At 40.4% G+C, this 15,627-nt stretch overlaps 1 protein-coding gene and 1 long non-coding RNA gene across 3 annotated transcripts in view; one reads left to right on the top strand and one right to left on the bottom strand.

Annotated features, from left to right (window-relative positions):
* Positions 1-13,142, top strand: part of CCDC34 (coiled-coil domain containing 34) — a 54,390-nt gene extending 41,248 nt beyond the window's left edge. Inside the window, exon 9 of one of the 2 annotated variants that reach the window (XR_004307336.1) lies at positions 13,014-13,142. The gene's annotated coding sequence lies outside the window, so the exon portion shown is untranslated. The remainder of the gene's footprint in view (positions 1-13,013) is intronic. The other variant, XR_004307337.1, reaches the window with a different exon arrangement.
* LOC107314320 lies at positions 201-6,552 on the bottom strand. Its single transcript, XR_001555335.2, has 3 exons — positions 6,462-6,552; positions 2,119-2,534; positions 201-1,996 (listed from the first exon to the last, which is right to left on the bottom strand). It is a non-coding gene; the product is annotated as an uncharacterized LOC107314320 (long non-coding RNA).
* Positions 13,143-15,627: the final 2,485 nt, after the last annotated feature.

Genomic DNA, 15,627 nt, shown 5'->3' with positions numbered 1-15,627 from the left:
AATTCAGCATTTGTACAAATACAGCTTCCTAGGCATCCCAAATGCTATGATCTATTTGTGCAGTACTGGCAAAAGGTTTTCAAAGTACTTAAAATTATTCACGGATACCAGCTCCTGCAATAATGAGCTGTTCCCATCTACTATTGCTGTCTGCAGTTGAGCTGAAGACTAAATGAGGTTTTTCATGTCTGTATATAGTGTGTGCACTGTCTATATGAGGAAATGAAAGCAATTACTATTTTAATAAACATTCAGCAGAATGTGATTACTTCAGCCCACCTGCAGGAGGTATTTAATCTGTAATGCAAGAAGTTACAAAGGTACTTTAATCACTCACAGGAAAAGCCAAACAAACAAAAACATGGCAGGAAATGTCTATTTCTGATTAAGCCCATAGAACTGAGATTAGCCAAAGCAAGCTGTTTGACATAACAGGAATGGAAAGGCCTGATGTCAGCCTCAGGAAAGCTAGTGGAGTTTGCATGCTGATTTGAATTCAATATGTTTTTTGTTAATAACCCATTCCAGGATTCTCAGAGGTATGAAAAGTAATCTCCTAATTACAGATGTGATTAGATGCTGTACTCCCTCTCTTACTAACCCTGTCTTCAGTGAAGTCAGGATTTCATCCTTTTGCCAGTACCTAACCTCCCAGAAGTTTAGCCATTTCACTCAAACCAGGTCTTCTCTGCCTTCCTGTTTCCTTTCAGCAGTATTCCAACTTTGAAACTTTTTAGGTGAGACTGTAAAATAACAGCTGGTGCAGCACCCTCTACAATAAGTAACTGTATGGTATCCTACAAACTGAGAAACATTGCTGCATACCTGTTCTGCAGCATTTCTTGGGTTAAAGAAGGAACACACTGCTGTCTGGGAGGGTAACCTCTGCATTTCTTCAGAACTTGCATTTGCATCTTCCTGCATAGATTTACAGTTGTAGCCAGCATACTGCTAATGATGACATTTATATTTGGGAATATGTGATTAACTTCCCTTCTGTCATAAAACAGTATTTCTAGGGCAGTCTAGGGCACATTCATAGCCAACAAAAACCTTACTTTACTCTTCCTCTGTGATTTTGTTTCTTCTTTAAATCATATGTTGTGATTTCCATATCCTTTCACTTCAGTGCTGCCGAAGTTTAGAAGAAGTATTTATGCACTATTCTGTTCTTACAAAAGGCCCGCAATGAATTTTGATCCAGCATTTGTCAATCTTTATGCGTGCTATTGTCTAAACATGCCCCAAAATATACCCTAAAGTTACATATTTTAAATTAAAAGAACTGTACAGTACATGCCCATTTTGTACGTAATGGGAGCCAGATATGATCCGCCCTTTCTTACTCAAAACTATATAGTTGCAGTATGATTTTAAGGCATAAAGCAAAGATAATACTTCATGTTCTGAATGGTAGTTTCTGCCTCAAAGTCTATGCTTACTTTCATTTACTAGTACTCTACCTGGAAACATCAGGATCTGTGAGCCACAGACCAACATATAATATCTATATAATGACACAGCAGTAAACACAGGCTTGGAAAAAGTATAAAATATGTGCATCATAGTAGCTGACAAATATCCCTTACAGAACAAATTTTGCTCTTTGCAAGACTCTTTATGCATGTAGATATTTTTTCTTCCTTGGTACACCCCAAACACTCCTGACTTCCAAGCAGGAATTTCAGCTGTTTCCCTTTAGTTGCAATATGTCTAGAAGATGAATGAAGACTGCAATACACAACTGTTCTGTCCAAAGTGCAGAGAAGGGCAGCAGTCCAGTCTTGACACTTGCTGACTCTTCCTGCAACTGTGCGCTATGTCTGACTAAGATGGCTTTCTGTTTAGCGCCTGCTGCTGTCAAGTTTTCTGTTCAGCAGTCCTTCTGTAAGCAATGTTTCTACAGTCAAAATACTTGTCCAAAGCAGTTGACTTTAAAAAGAACATTTCATGCTTCATGTTGGATCTCTTGCTTGGCCTCTTTCCTCAGCCCTGACTGTTAAGGTGAAAAAAATTTACAAGAGAAAACAACTGGGTTTAGCTAGCAAGCAGTAAGGGGTTAAAACTTAGTAGCATATATTTGTCGGGAAAGAAATATAGGGAGGAGGATTGTGGTACCTGATTTGTTTATTTTTCTAGCTGAGGTTTTTTTCCTCTGAAGACGCCAGCTTGCCGGAGCAGTAGTCCATATACAGAAGGTTCATTTACAGTGGCAGGCAAGCAGCTGTGCTCTCAGCTCTATTTAGTTTATGTTGTGATTGATGACTCGAGTGGGAGATGTGAAGAGTGAATTAACAGCTTTAGTGAAAACGCAGTGTTTGTCTTCCCATTGACTTTCCACTTGGTGTCACTTTGCTGCTCTTGCCTGTCTTGTCTTTGGAGGACTCCTTTCCTTCCTTTTCTCCTCTTTCTTAATTTACACTTGTTCTTCACCACACACACTAATTCTTTGAAGAAGTTACTATGTTCACCCCTGTGGGTGAACAATTCAAGCTTGGAAGAAGCCTCCAAACATCTACCTGTAGAAGGTCGTTCTGGAAAAGAATTACAGTAGGGTACATTCGAAGGACTTTCAGGTGGTTAGGAAAGGAGCCTGCAATCTGGGAGATTTTTGTTCTTTTATTGGCATTTTGTGATGCCTTATGGCTGTAAAAGAACCAGCACCACTCTCCCACAGAAAAAGTCCGATTGATTTTGGTTTATTTCTTTTTCTTTCTTTCTAGTGCCTGAGTGTACACAGTGCAACACTACTCTGAGCTTATAAAAGTGAATTATGTCATCTCTCATGTGTGATTTATAGAAGTTGCGAGCTTTTGTCTTATTGTTTAAAAATACTGAATGCCACGGAAATGAAACTAAATGGGATCTCAACAGACTGTTTAATTTCTACCTCAAAACACGGCCAGACAACTCGCACTTGAGATCACACAGATGTTTTTCTGCTCATTGTTAGACATCTACAATGATCATCTGTCTCCAGACAATGTATTAATTTCCACTATCCCAAATTTGAGAATATTTGATTTTCATAATTCTTGAGTATTCTGTCATGAAATTTAATCCCTATTAATTTCACACATCACACATCTTAAGAGTGTGTTTCCTGTCCTTTCTGCAGTATCTTTTTGTTTAGTATTCTGCCTGGCTTACATATTCCTTTCTATAGGCTAAGCAGTCCATGTTACACCCAGGCTTTCAGCCAGTTTCAGTACCTCCTTTCTTAAAATGCAGCACCCTAAAATTAGGTATTTTGTTCCATATACGTAGGCTGAAAATGCTACTTCCAGGCTGATTGTACCTCCCATTGCAATGTACACTTTATTCAGAGGATGTCTGCTGACTCAGGCTAACAGCACTACAGCATCCCCTTATGCAAAGCTTCCATCCAGCCATTAGCTGTCAGATACTTTAATGGCTGACTATTCCTGTTTACTTGTCATTATGGAACAGCATCCCCTATATTGCTTGTGTAGAATCAAGTTTGCTCTGCAGTGTATTGATTCTCCCCTTATCTTCATGTCATTTATCAGTTAATGGCCTCACTGTCAATTCTCCTATTAGCTGCCTACTCCTGGTCATTCATATGATTGTAGTAAAAATCCCATGGCACCTCTGGGAGAATCCTAGCTTCCGTTTACATTAAACATAGATAAGTATTTGATAAGTGTTCTCTTCTCTAACCAGTTTTGTACCTGACCTTTTGCATTTTAATCTAGGAAGCCATCAGTGTGATTATAAGAAAATACCAAAAGCTTTACTAATGTAAACGTTTGTGTTATCTGTGCCTCTGCATACTCATAAGACCTGATACAATATAATAGAGAAAAACTAGAATAGTATCACATTACTTTCTCTTAACTCGGGTTTACGCTAACTGCCACTTACGGACTTATTTTCAGTGTTTACACATAGATTAGTTAATTATTACATGCCAGTATATTTTTTTGATGAATGAAACATGCTGTCAGGCCTGAAAATTCTCAGCTGCTCTATTTCACCTCCTTTGTATGTATAATCACCATTTTCTCCCTTCTGCATTTTCCTGGCGCGCTGTTAGTCCTCCATAGATTTCATCAGATAAGCAATTGCTGGAGGCTCCGGGCTTTCACCAGCCTTCCTCAGGTTTTTGTTTATTTTAGCCTGACTTGAACATATTTAACCTACCTAAGTACTCTCTAACTTCTCCTTTCCTTGTCCTTGACTCAGTACTAACTAAAATGTGTTATTTACCTTCTGAATTGTAACATACAAAAAGCTTTAATGAATTTTGTTTTAGTACTGTTTTGTCAATAGATTCTTACTGGCTTAATGGACAAGCTGGGTCAGGCTGCGTATTAGGAAACATTTCTGTACTGTGAGTGTGGTCAGACACTGGAACAGGCTTCCTTGCAAGACAGTTGGTGGCCTGTACTTGTTAGTGTTCAAAAGGCATTTGGATAACGCCCTCAATAACATGATGTAACTTTTGGTTAGCCCTGAAGTGGTCATGTGGTTGGACTTACAGATTTTTGCAACTGACCTATTCCATTCTATGCTTAATATGACATCAGAAGCTGCTTTATAGGGACCCTTCTGCAGAGTTAGGGTAGGAAAAATACTATTACTTACTTTTTCCTAATATGAAATATCTCAATAGTCATTAAAAAATAAGAGTATTTGTATATATATAACATGTATATCTATGATATACACATATAGATATACATATCTATATAACATGGGAGTACAGAAAATATAAGTAGACCAGCATAATATATGGGAAATCAGTGTATAAGTGGCACGCTATCTGCATATTATTCTTTATCCAGGCCCCTTTATAAGCTGATGGTGGATCACTATGTCAAACTGAATTACTTGGTAAATCTGCATGGTAGACCAGTTTGGAAGTCTGATGGGATTCAGCTCCCCAGTCAGATTTAAACTCAAGTAGAGATGGGCTCTGATTGTTTTTATTTCACTGGGTAGACATCCAGATACAGTACAGAATCCTAAAAAGACCTGAAGTGAATCACATCCTTTTCTGCCAGGCATAAGGGTGTATCTGAGACTTCAGCATATAAAACAGTGGTTAAATTTGTTATTGCCTACTGGGATTTTGATGTCAGTTTAGTAATGAAGCACTGAACTGAGTAGAAATAACCAGTAATACCTGTGAGGGGAAAAATAACATGGCTGCTGAATTTTCCTGTTAGCGATGTGGCTAAATTTCTGTTTTATTGCAACATTTCTGTTCCAGTCAGGGGGTTTGCCTCCACATGCAAGTGAAATAAAGCTGCCAAGGGAGTGAACACAACTTTAGGACTTGAACAGAGATAATAATATAAGAGTATAGAAGCCTAAACAGTTGTTGCAATACACATGTTAAGAATGAAGTGGTTTTCTTTTCATTTTAATGATAAATCTCACATGAATCAACAGCGAATTTAATTTGGGGTTACGGTGCTGTCATTTTCAGATTGATTGAAGTAAGGCAAAAAGGTATTGATGGGGAAGTTGTGGTGAAGTTGCTACATTTAATTTTTAAGAAGCAGCATAGGAAGCTTTATGTATTTATTTTCCTCTTTCCAGCATAGAGGAGTACGTGAAAACAAAGAAGACTCCACCTGTAAAGCAGCAGTGATCTTTTTCACCCCCAGTGTTGGTTAAAGCTGCGTGAATCGATTTTGCAAATTCAGCACTGAAAAGTGAGCAATTGTTCCTAATAGATGCTCTGCCTCAGCAGGGAAATTGGAGAAACTATTTATGCTGAAAATGAAGTTAGAGTTTGTGTAATATGCAAGTTGCATAAAACTTGTGTGTTTTGAAATTTAATGATTATAAAACTAATTAGTAATTACTGTTTGTCTTTCAAGAAGAAAGAAGAGGGCTAGGTGCTGTACAAACACATGACATCTGCACAGATATTATCACAGAATCACAGGCTTAATGGATTTTGAAAGATCAGGGTTTATCATGCTGCGCGAAGGCAAGATTAACTATCCCTGTGTTATTCCTGAGAGATGTTTGCATAGGATGTTCTGAAAGGTCTCCAAAGGTGGACCCTTCACAGGGTAATTTATTCTGGTGCTTTACTACCCTTCCTGTTAGAGATTTTTTTTCCATTGCATTTAATCATAAATTTCTGTTGTTGCAATTTAAACTTCTTATTTCTTTCCCTAACCACCTACAATATTTGAAAGATTATTTGCTCTATCTTCCAATAGCCTTGAATGCTGTTATTTCACTCCTTCCTTCCTCAACAACTGCTTTTTTTTTATTTTTTCTGGCTACATATCAGAATTAATTCAGGCTTTTCATGTAGGGTGGCTGTTTTGGGTCTCTAGTCTCCCTCTCTTATCTTACTAAGAGGCTTTTCTAGTACTTCATCTTCCCTAAAATGTACCTGTATAGTTGGAATAATACAAGTACATAGTTGTTATTACAAAGTACATAGCCAGAGAAGATCTAAGAAAAAGACTCACCAGTGCTGAGGCTCTCAGTCAGGATGGATACACACCACAAAGGAATAATCACCAGAAAGAGATGCTGCCTTAGTGGTGGTCAGCCCTTAAATGGGATCTAGGAGAGGTGGAGTCAAGCTCCACCCCTTCCAGGAGCACAGCTTACCTTTCACTTGTGCTCCCATAGCTGACTCATCTCTTGCCTCAGATGGTTAATCAGAGGTTTAGGCTGTGATCAACAGTTTCCCTTACAGCCAACAAGACAAATGTTTACCAGCCATCTATCAGAGTTTTCTGTGCATTTGTTCTACCCATGGCATTATCTGTAACTACATACCAAAACCAAAAGTTGCTAATATTTCATCATGCAAGCATTGTATGAATTAGCAGCTTTTGCAGGCAGACAGGCTGCTAGACTATCAGATAGCAGCATCTTTTATTTTGCATTCTCCAGAGATTAATAGCCCTTCTACTCTTTTTTCTTTATGAGAAAAACAGGCAGGCATGGTACAGCCAGACACTGGTATTCATTACGATTCCCTCCAGTTTTATATTGACAAAAAGAGAAGGGGAGGGGGAATGTTATGAAATCACTAAACTGCTTCTTCTGTAAGAAAGCCGGTTAGTTATAGGTTTCAAATGCAGTTTCCCCAGTGATGTGTCCGTGGGAGTTGTTGGTGTTAAGCACTCAAGAATAACTAGTTATTTGACAAAGTTCTCTAAAGGGAACAAATCAGAGATGACATGATGGCTTAGGTTGCAAGGGACTTCAAAAATCATGTGTAGGAGGCTACAAGTAAGAAAGGGACAGACTCTTTAGCAGGGCCTGTCCTGATGGGTCAATGGGGAAATGGTTTCATACTAAAAGAGGGGAGTTTTGGGTCGGATTTGGAAAAAGTTTTTTTCCAATAAGAGTGGCTAGACATTGGAACGGGTTGCCTGGAGATGTGGAGGATGCCCTGTCCTTGGATACATTCGAGGTCAGGCTGGATGGGGCTCTGAGCACTGTAATCTAGCTGTAGGTGCCCCTGCCAGTTCCTTCAGACCCTTGGATGCGTGTTGTCTGGTCCCATACACTTGTACTCATTTAGTCTCATGAGGTGGTCTGTGACTTGCTCTGCTTTTAGAGAGAAAGGCATTTTGCTCCCCTGACCCCCAGCTAGAGGTTCAGGGATGGTTCAGGGATGTGACAGGCGTGAGAAGCCTGACTGGCAGATGAAGACTGAGGCAAAACACTTGTTGCGTATCTCAACCTTCTCCACGTCAAGTAAACCAATATTTTAAATGTTATAAGGGTTGTGTATTGCCTTTGGGGGTAGGTGTGCTTTTTTGGTTCAGCTACAGGCAAAGGCCTATGTATGGGAATTGTCAAGTCATGGCCCAAAGCACTGATTGAGCACCTGGGGAAAGGACCCAGTCAGCCCTGGGTGCACAGGTGAAAGCAATTCAACTGTGTGACCAGAAGGGGATGCAGCCTGGCTGCGCCTCTCTTATATCCCCCATTGAAGGGTTGGCTCCTTCTGGGAACAGATCTCTTTCTGGAGCTTAGTCCTTGGTGAAGCTTTCTCCTGTAAACTGGGAATTTTCTGGTATGGGTGAGCTAACTTCTTTTCTTCTCTTATAGCACCTTTCTTTTGTGCTGTTCTTCGTTGTTATGCCTTTGGTGAAACAGTGTTTCCCATCATAATAATCTGTTCAATTGCTATAGGCCTGCCTGAAGTTTAGAGTGCAGGGGAAAACGGCCAACTAGGCACTTCTCTGTTTTGTTTCTTCTGGGCTGGGATGAGGCTTATCTCAGGCTTATGTAGGGTATATGTTTCTTTTTTAGATGCTTAGAAAATCTTTGGCATATTACATAAATGTAGGTAAATGAGTAACCCTGAATTAGAAAGCTGAATATTGCTTCATTCTTCCAATAAATATGAATGTGTGTTGGTGCTGTGTTAGTCCTAATTACCCATCAAAGTTATTGCTAGAGCCTATTCTATGGTTGACTCAAGCACAGATCTGGAAAACTCTGCTCAGAAGCATTTAGCTCATTGTTGAGATACTGTTAAACTGACACAGAAGGATGAGTACTCTTAAGCTTTATATTCTCAGGCAGAAGCCTCGTGGAAGTGTGTCACCTATGTCTTAGTGAAGCACTTCCATTACTGTGGCTGTTCTTGCTGGAGGCCAGTCAGCTCTGTGTGTTTTGGTCACCTTCACCTGTTGCTAAATTGCTTCTTTGCTTTTTGGCTTGAGAGCTTTCACAAACCTCTTCTCAAGGAAGGAGCAAAGGGACATCGTTTTAAATGACTTGTATGCTACTTAATGATGTTTACATCTTGTCTCTGTGTTTTGCAGTTCATGTACAGTGCGTTAATTGATTACCTCAGTGTGCTGGTGTGATTTACCCTGTCACCAGGAAAAATCCCCTTGACTTGAGAGATCTCAGAATGTGGCTCAATGGATAATAAAAAGATATTCCAGAAATAATTTCTCAGCAGTTTCTGATGTTGCTGATACTCAGTTTGACTGTAAAACTTGGGCAAAAAGGAAGCAGAACTGCTAACCACAGCATGCTTTTCTAATTAACTATTTTTCAGATCCTCTTTAATGCCTTCCCAGTTGAGCACTAGGCACTAATCTCAGCACTAGAAAATAATTGCTTTTTCAATTAGAGGTCACATTTAGGAAGAAAAAGTACCCTGCAATTTTGTACTTACTCTGCTGGAGGGTGCAATTAAGTGAGTTTAGATTACCTTATAATCAATAATGCTGTTGTAGTCTTTGATAACTCAAGATTTATTGTTAAAATTACTGTGGAGCTTATGAGAGGCATGTCTTTGTGTCAGTGTATCTGCTCCTCAGTGAAGAGGAAATGAAGTTTTTGTCAGTCTTCCTTCCAGTGCCTTGTCTGTTGCACTGGCAATCATTGTATGCAGAGCACGTAAACCCTCTGCATTCACTTCACTGCAATGTCTCCAGATTCTACATACCCTTTAGCCTGTGTGAGTAAAGGGTTAAGAGAAAATTGCTTGCAAAGAAGTTGGTGTTAAGGAGCTGCTGCTGTCAGATCTCACAGTTAGAAGTGTGGAAACCAGCTAAATCTGCTAAAAAACTCTGCTATCTTTACCAGAAGTCCAGTGAGACCTCCTAATCTTGAGAGCCTGCCATCACCCTGTGATTATATCTTGTGTACTTGGCTGCTTCTCTTTGCTTTGGGTTCAGTTCAGATGCCAGTTCTCGTAAGGGCTAAATTTAATTTTGGGTTTGAACGTACGTGCAGTAGGAGAGAAACTCCACCCATCCATAACACTTTCATATCTGCATGAGGTGAGAATGACGGGGCTCTTTGCCTTTTTACCTGCTATTAATTTTGGGGCTGTGATGAGCTCTGGATGTGTGTTCGAAGTGGATCCCAGGCATTTGTAGTGTTCTTGGCTTTCACTGTGTGGCTTTCAGTTAACTCTGAAACAGGACTAACTGTATAGTCCAGCCGTACTGTTCAAAGGATGATAATAAAGCCCCATAGAACTAATCTGTTACTGCCATGATATGGTAGAGGTAGTTTTCCAGTCTACCACATATTTCAGACAGTAGCAACAGTGATAGCCGAATTGAAGACAGGCTAGAAATTCACATTTGGTAGGGGCTGTGAAAGATGTCATTTCCAGAGAGCAGGAAGGGGGGGGTACAGGGAGATCAGTAAGGAAAAAGATACTGGTGAACGAATAGAGAAGGTTGCTTCCACCTTGAATGTAACTGGTAATTATAACGAGCACCTCAGTCGTGCTGGTGAGAAGATCATTTGCACCTCCTGGTGGCGAATAATATCTGATCTTGACACATTTCCAGATGTGCCTGCAATAAGACAGCAGCAAATTCCTGAAACCTGCTGTAGAGGAAAGAAAAATAGGTATATGAACAATGCAACACACTGGAAAATTAGAGGTTTTCACATCACTTCTGAATCAAAAATCAGATCCACAGGAAATATGGTTCTTAAAAGCTAAATTTCCAGTGAAACATCTCAGTACTCTAATTTTTCAATGCATATATTGCACAGGAGCAGTAACAAAACCAGGAAGAAGACTGTGTAGATGTGCAATACAATGAGAAGTGTGTGTTCTCTGCTGTTTCATCCATGGTGGTGCAATATAAAACAGTTGGGAAGTGTTTGTTGCTTTAGAAAGCAGTACTGACTGGTACCCTTACTGTTAAGAATCCAGGTGTGTTGTTCAGCTGTTTGATTAGCTGTAGGCTTCCTGTGCCTTTCTGGCTCCTTTGACTGCCTGTCATTTGCAAGGTGCCATTCTAATAAATAATGAGTAAGATAATAAATACCTATGGAGCCCAAATAACTCTAAAGGAGTATCTATGCATATTTGTCTTGCTATGAGAGGTGTGAATGCTCACACAGAAGGACTTTGCTAATTCTGAAGTGCACAAGCAAGCGCAGGTGAAGTACAGGACTTTCCATTTCTTCAGACAAAGTGATCTCTGTAGTAGCTTGGCTACTGAAAGCCACTTAATGACAATTCTACTGTAAAGAAAGAAAAAAGTATCTTTTTATGCGTCTCCAAGAAGTTACAACAGGCTGGTAACTGTAAATTGGAAAATATGCGGTGTTCAGTCCTAATTGCATACACTTAAGGCAAAGTAGAAAGGAACAGGGATTAGTTTTCCAATTGGGCTGTTAATCCAATTAGCAGCGCCCTTACAGGGTAGGTAGGAATCTCTCCTATAGGACTCAAGCCTCTGTTAGTGAAAGCAGGATGAATGATTGCATGAATTCCTCCCATGCTTTGCAGCTTGGATGCCTGGTTGGCCTAGTCTACAGTGAAATGTCTGCTGAGTTATGCTTGTCACAGGACACAGCTATTGGGGCATGGTGGTTGTCCTTGTGAATGCAGATGCTGATCTAAGCTCTGTCTCATGCACACTGTAGTTTTATAGGTATATCCTTCGTGTAGAGGCAAGGTCTTAAAGTTGCTACAAAAAACAACAGGGTGAGGTAAGAATGGCAAAATCTTGTCTTATCTGATCCTGCACGGAGTGTGTTGCTGAGTACTCCAGCAATGCTGCACACATAGTGTTGGTCAGGGGCCTGGGAGTGTCTGTGAGTACTCAGGAGAAGCCTGCTTAACTTTTGAGCGGTTTATGGACAACTGAATTGAAATTCTAATTTAATGTGATGCCAGTTGGACTTCACTGAACATGGTAGTAAGCAAGCAAATATTTGTAGTGGTTTAGATCAGACTGAAGTGTGAGTTTGTCTTAAAGCCTGATAGTAACTCTTGGTGTACGCAATTTAGGAACAGATTCTGCAGCTGGAGACTCAGATGCTCAGAGTATTCTCAGAGAGAGAGAGAGAGAGCATACACGGTTCAGAAGAAAATGTTCATAAGCCTCCACTATGTGTCTAAAGTCTATCAAGACAAACAGCAACTAGGGTGGTGAGATGATTTGCTAGAAGGACTTCCAGAATCACTATGGTTGGCAATATAAATTCCTACTTGTCTGTGTAGTTACTGAATCTTTCTCAGGGTACCGAGTGGTGCCACCCTCAAGGGGATCTGTTTAGTATCTAGCAAGTGGAGTGAATATGTAATTGTATACACTGGGTAATACATGTGGAAACTTAGATCTTATATACTGGTAAATGAAACTGGAATATGTAGTAGCCCAATTGTAGTTAGAACAAATTAGTCAGCTTTGATTTGGCCAAGGAATGGATAGTAACAAGTAGCCCACACATCTCACGCTCACAGCCTTGAGAAAGGCTGCTGTCTGCACCCTGCTATTAATGGAGCACTCTAAATAAAGGATTTGTCTACACTGTACCACTGTCTACACAATTAATGCTAACATGAATGGTAGTCTTAAACACAGCATATGCTGAAAACTTATCTCTGTGCAGGTTACCTAGCAGGGGAATTTCGTTGCAAGGTTTCTTCAGCTTAAAGTCTGTTTCCGTGCTCACAGCTGATCGGATTTGTCACTTAATAACGATTTCCACACGTGTTTAGCATCATGCTGAATAGCTGACATGATCCTCCCTGAAATTTTATGGGCCAATTATGATTATAATGAACAATGGAGGCTTGCTGATGTTTTTATAGTATTAATTAGAATTATTGTTGTGTTCTAGTGTTTTTGTTTTTTAAACAAATTGCAGGGGCTGAAGGGAAACAGGAGTTCCTTTCTATAATTGCCGACTGTTCACAGTACACCATCCTGAAAGATGAACGAGCCCCATAGGAGCTAAATCTACTTCCTCTGTTTTAAGTAATCAGTTGATTGAAATTTGCTCCTCAGAATCTGAATTAGGAGATCCTGTAAGAGAGAAGTCACTCAGTGATATGGACAGCCAGGTACAATAGGAACATATAGAAGGGGGAGAACTCTGCAAGTTGAGAAGCTCTCTTCTAGGAGTCGAATGAGTCAAAAATAAGTCATGCTGTGGTAGGAAAAAAAATAATGGAGTGCAATCTTGAATATCAAAATGCATAAAGAGGAGTGTAGCGTGCTTGATATAAACATTGAGACATATCAAACGTATATATGTCACCCTTCTGCTATTTTCAGCACTGGAAAAGCACCATCTGGATTCCTCTGGTGTTGCAGTTGATGTGGACTGGTTGCAAAGAATCCAAAGATAATCGTGGAGTATAATAAGAGGTCTCAAATATGACCAGGCAGGTAAGAAGAGAAGACTTCAGGTCACTCGGGGTAATCCTTAAATATGGAGAAAGTAGAATTGGGCTACCATAAGCATCCTGAAGTATGAAGGAGGAAAGAAATAGTCTTTCCTAAAAAGACTAGACAGAAATAATAGTCTTGTTAGAATGTTGTGATCTTAATCTACAGGAAGAAAGATGCAGGTTAAACAGAAGGAAAAAGCTTTCTTTAACGGGATAATAAGATGCTGATGTTTCTGTGTTTGGAGGTCTTTAAAAAGATGTTATACGAACACCTGTTATGAACGATACAGGTATAGATAATCCTGCATGGGGCAGGGGTATGGACTGGATTTCTTGGTGAGGTATTTTCTTTGCCTGTTTTTTGTGACTCTGTGGTGAGGCTGCTCTCACTTACACGTGTTTGGATCAGTTCCATTTGTCCAGCCTGAGATTCACATTCCAGGGTGGGACTTGGGGGGGGGGGGGGGAAAGCTTTGAGAAATCATGGTGGGATGTGGGTGCCTGCCTCCTGATGGCTGTTTGTGAGAATCCCGGCCTGTAAAAGTATTCTTCACCCAGACGAGATCATTTTCTATATGTTGACATTTAAATCCTCTGACAAAACCTGTGTTTCCCTGAAATGTTTCTGCGTGTTCCAACAAGCCCTTCTATGTTTAATTGTTATTTTTGGGGGGTGAATCACATTGAGAACATTCAACATATCAAGCTTGGTATAAAAACAGTCAGTCAGGCTGTGAGTTAATCAGCAGCAGCTTTTGTATTTCTTCTTCAAATACAAAAGGGATCATTTCCACATCTCAGAATAACCCAAACATCTCAGAGAACAATAAACTGACCCAGCGAGCATTACAGCTCTGTGGGAAATAAGAGGTTTGGCAAACTCTGATGTAGTGTGGGAATGGAACAAAGCATATTTTAAATGAATAAAGTAAACAGCATTGACTCTTCCTCATAAGCTGTGCACAGTGCCCATCTTTTCTGCTTCCTCTGTGCTTTCTGTTGCATACACCTTTAATGTTGGCCAGTGCAGCTGTGTTTTCTTTCTTTTCCTTATTGGTACTTGTCATCTGCCTTGCCTTTTTTTTTTATTATTTTTTACTTTTTAAAGAGCAAGGAGCAGATTAGGTTGTGGATAGGAAGACAAGCAGTTTCACTTGCGTGTGAGCCAAAGAACTCCACAAGTGAAAGGTGCCTGCCCTCTGGTATAAAACAGCTGATGGATTGGGGGCATTATCCAAAAGGCCAGAACTCAGTGTGCTGCTTCTTAATCTAAGGTGCTTAAATTCACTTTACTGAGAAACATAGTTTGTAGTCAGGGAGCAGGGAAGGAGTAGACTGGCTCCTCAACTCTTCTGAAACCACGTTGCACTTCAGAGAGGGCCTTCAGAAGGAAAGGAAATGTGTACAAGGAGGAATCTGCTGCCTTGCAAGGGAAGGATTTCGAGGGAGGAGGAAGGTACCTGCTTGCAACTCAGATACTGAAGTTCTCAACAGGGAATGCGTAACTGAAGCCCTTCGGACCACAGAGGGCCTGCAGTTTTGCTTTAATGCAGCCTAAAGGACTATGAGAACCATTAGCAAAATTTTAAAAGAAACACATGAATTGTCACATACAGACCATCGGCTCTTCAGTGTAGAAAGCTGTTCCAAGCTTGTGATGATCTGGGTCTCAAGGCTTCCCAGGCTGAGAATCCTAAGTCACCTAGGATTATCTCAGGCACATTTCTTTCTTCTGCATTTCCTGCTTCCTAGCTTAGTGCCCTACATGTGTTCCCCCCCTTCCCCCCCAGTATCCCTTACCTGCTTTGTGAGCTGTCTGCCTGGAATTCAATTGCAGCTCATTCTCTGGATTGACCAGGTAGGTGAATTTTGGGGAGTACCTTAAGACCACATAGGTAGCAATTATGATTTGCTGATCTCTGTCAGTTTGTTCCCAAATCATTGTTTGCAGGGCTCTTTGCAGTTCTATTAGGCTGGTTTGTTTGCTTTCCAGGCCTCTCTGTGCTGTAAGTTCTTCCATTTCCTCTTCTATCATGCTATACTCCTTACTTGCAGCAGCTTCCCACTTTCTTATCAGCTATTATTCCAGTTTCTTAAGGCCTCTTTTTCCTGTTACCCATGGCATCATTAAGCTCTCCTGATCTTCATGACACAAACCATCATTCTGAAGACTGAACTGACTCCAAAATATATTCAGGTAAATGTGCTCCTTCTCTACCAGCAATGTCGAGGCAGAGCCCTCTGAGAGCTGTGACCATCCTCATCCTTGATGCGTTCAGTACTGACATCAATGGTGTGACCTAAGATAAAGTTGGCATGAAAAATGTTTGCCTGTCATTTCAAATTCTATGGGTTTGGCCTGTTTTTCATGACAGCTGCAGTGTGTGGCATTGGTGCAGCCACTCCTGCTTCTCTGGAAGAGGAAGTGGGGCATCTGCCAGCTCCTCCAAAGAGCTGTGGTGTCACCTGCCTCTGAAGGTGAACTGAAGGATTGTTGG

Source organism: Coturnix japonica, chromosome 5 (assembly GCF_001577835.2).
Source record: "Coturnix japonica isolate 7356 chromosome 5, Coturnix japonica 2.1, whole genome shotgun sequence".
NCBI lineage: Eukaryota > Metazoa > Chordata > Aves > Galliformes > Phasianidae > Coturnix > Coturnix japonica.
The sequence above is the reverse complement of the archived record's forward strand: the minus strand, read 5'-3'. Positions and strand labels throughout refer to the sequence as shown.